The sequence below is a fragment of the Phalacrocorax aristotelis genome, chromosome 5, assembly GCF_949628215.1.
Source record: "Phalacrocorax aristotelis chromosome 5, bGulAri2.1, whole genome shotgun sequence".
NCBI classification, from domain to species: domain Eukaryota; kingdom Metazoa; phylum Chordata; class Aves; order Suliformes; family Phalacrocoracidae; genus Phalacrocorax; species Phalacrocorax aristotelis.
This window is the reverse complement of record NC_134280.1, coordinates 68,095,959-68,099,449: the sequence shown is the minus strand read 5'-3', so window position 1 is coordinate 68,099,449 and position 3,491 is coordinate 68,095,959.

Genomic DNA, 3,491 nt, shown 5'->3' with positions numbered 1-3,491 from the left:
GCTCAACGTGAGGAGAATGTGCGGCAGCTTCTTCAAATTTAGTAAAAATTAAGCACCATGTCTTTAGCATCCTGTCAATAATTCGATATGGACAAGCATGCAATAATATGCCTACATTATTGCAGCCTGAATCGTGAAGGCTTCACATCCTTGTATCATGTAGAAAGCCTGCAGCAAGGTGAATATTAACTACACGAGACGACAGCAAGTTCTTGAACTTCATACCGCAAGGAATTGACTTGCTGGGTGGGTATTAACCATCTGCGAGTTGCACTTGGAAAGCTCCTATTATAGCCTGAAGGCTCTCAAAATCATAGGTGGCTTTAAGTCTGCATTTGCAAAACCACTCATCTAAAAGTAGGTGCTTCAGATAAATACCCTTGGTAACTAGCATTTGCGCTGTGTGATTGAAAAGGGATTTGAAAGCTAGAATATGCTGAGATGACTGTGACGGTCAACCTTCCAGGTTCACCAAGAACTGCAGAGGAGCCAGACCACACGCAATATAAAATTTTACTGCTATGCGTTTTATCTAAGCCAAACCACTCCTTCAGAGGAACTTCCCTGTGCTTCTTTTTGTAATTTCCCCTGCCTCCCACTCCCCTTCCTTGGTTAGAAGTCAAAAACCAGTTAGGTTGATTCTTGCTATTGAAAATCTAGGCAAAATTAACAAGTTGGTAATGGCCCATTGCACATAAAAACCTAGCAAAATACTCCACAGCTTCAAGGCTTAATATAAAATAAATTGATGCAGGCACATTCTTCACCATCCTCTTAAGCTTGCCATCTGTGCAAACTAAAAATAAAGCAGCAGCTTAAGGAGAGGTTTGATAAAATGCATCTGAGAAATGCATTGGTAAAGCTCTGCCAGGCTCTTAAAACAACTTTGAGACGCTAACGCTGCATGCTGCAGAGGGGGTCTTCATCACTCTTACTATTCAGCCAGCCTCTACATGACCTGCTCGGTGGGTAGGGCAACTCCATCATCATAAGAGAGATGCTGGATGGCGATGTTGCATTAGCCAAGAGCTCTTTCTCCATGGGAGCAAAGTTGCTGCCAAACTGGCAGGAAAGGCAGATCTAATTCAGACAATTTATTCAGTGAGTAAAAAGAAGGCAATTAGGTACCTACAATTACCGTGAGAAGGTCCTCAGGCACAAAGCAGGACTAATGTACGTGTGTAGGGAAATACTGTCAGTTTGTATGCCATACATGAAACTTTCCATCCACTCCACCACCAGCCACTTGTGCCCTGCAGCAGGGGATTTAAGCCGGGGGGTTTAATGCAGCTGTAGGTTCTGCCATGCCAAGGTGGCAACATGGGACAGTCAACAGTATCTTGTGTCTGTGAGAATTTCTCCACCTCCCATGTAACTGCTTTTCAAACTGTCCTTCTTGCACTATTGTTGCTAGCAATTATTACTGATACAGACAAATGAAATATGAAAAAACCCTATATTTATATATAAATACATTATTGAGTGTTCTGACTACATGCTTAGTTATAATTAATTTAGAAAAATGGAACTCAAAAGTGTAAAATCATCAACCTATTAGTGAATAAAATGAGTGCTGCTGCTGCCGTCCGTCAGCTGAAGCGCCAGCACGCTTCGGAGCAACAACGGCATTGCATTACGAAGCAACATGGTGAATTCAAGGTGTCAGGAAAGTAAATGGCTCACCCAAAGTCAGCCAGTGCATCAGTAAGACAGCCATTAACGGGCTTGCTTGCGGCTCGCATTAGTTACCGTGAGGAGGGCTGAGCCAGCCCTTCTGATGGTAAATGCAGATAGTTTGGGGTAGTTTTTCTTCCAGCAGTGTTTTGGATAACTTGAGCAATTACTGCTGATGAACAAGAGTGATGTTAAAACTTCAAGACTTGACTACCTCTAAGCTCATAGTAGCAATGGCGCAGTCATAATACTGTATCAGACTACTGCTACCTACATATATGTGACGAGATATTTAAATCAATCTGGTATAGAAAATCTTGCCACACTGTGACGGTAAGCTTAGTAGTTTAGAGATGAAACTTCCTCTATTAGGTGAGGCAACTCATGAATTCATCATGAATAACTCATGATGAATAATAACTCATCAATAATAACCCAAGACTTAACACCCATAATATTGCTGATAGTCTCACCTAATTTGTTCTTCTAGTAGCTCAATTCCTCCACATCGTACTCTCTGACACAGGAGATGGACACCGGCCTGCACTATTTTCTGCACGATGCTGTTCATAAAGACCCCCCGCAGCAAGTTCATACACGGTGCCACTTCTTTCCCTTTGAGCCTTCCCCTTCTAGAAACACATTTCTTGCCAGGCAGGGAGTTGTAGCAACCTCCTCAGGGCCTGTTTTCCTTTTGGCAGCTCTGGCAGCAGCAGCCCCTGACCCCAGACCTTGCAGCCCATACACCTTCACCCCAAAGAACTTCAAAAGGCCCTAGTGCAGCAGCCACCCTCTGCACAGCCCCATCACGCCTGCCCACGCTCCCCCTCCAGCCCTGCCACCCCCGTCCTACTGCCAGGCCAAGCCCAGGGCAGCTCATTGCCCACACCAACCCCCTCAAGCCTGCCTTTAGCAGTGTAAAGCTTTAATAACCCCACCCCTCTAGTGCAGAAAGCCTACCTGTATGTGCACATTTTCTTCTCAAGTCGTGTGTTTTTAAGTTAGTTATCTGCTAAAGCAATGGCTCTCACTCACTGGATTTTAGGACTCGCGGCAGTGAGCTCTGATGCTTTGGGTTTCCTGTTAATATAGTAGCATTAAAGAATAATTAGAAAGAGGGTGTTAGGATTTTCTTTCTTAGCATTTCCAGCAGCGCATCGTCAAGTATCAGATTCTCAGAAAAGTTCAGGGTTAGAAACTGTAAAATATGGGCTTGTTTAGCCAGCAAGGCAGGCCCCCTTTCTGCAGCTGAGGCTTACAGGAGCAAAGCTTCGGGAAGCATCTGAGCTAAGGATCCCTGTCACGAACAAGAGCAGAACAGCCTTAAAGTGATGTAAAAGTTTATTTGACCATAACTGCTGGCCACGTTTTCAAGAGCACTCAGTGCCCTGCAGCAATCAGTATTCCCAAAAGCCAGGAAAACCCCTTCTCACCAAAACCACAGCTCGCCGGTACTTTTAGCAGAAGTAACAGGCACATAAAACAAAAGACAAAACAGATCCTGATGCTAAGATGTTTAAAAAAACATTCTAAAAGAGCATCTCTCTCAAGTTCACCCAAAGTCTAGTTTTGATCTACAAGGGAGTAGGAGTAAAAGACAAAGCAAGTGGGTTTCTGAGGAAGGGAAGTACATGGAAGGCAGCAGCAACCTAGAAGAACGTAGGTGCCCTTCACGCCAGCACCAAGCATCATGCAGCAGCTCTCCGTAGGAAGTATGATTTATTGAATGCAAGCTGGTCCCAGAGACGCTTGAGATGAGATGAACTATCTGTAACAGACTGACAAAGCGATTTAAAAATACAAAAATATTCCATGCA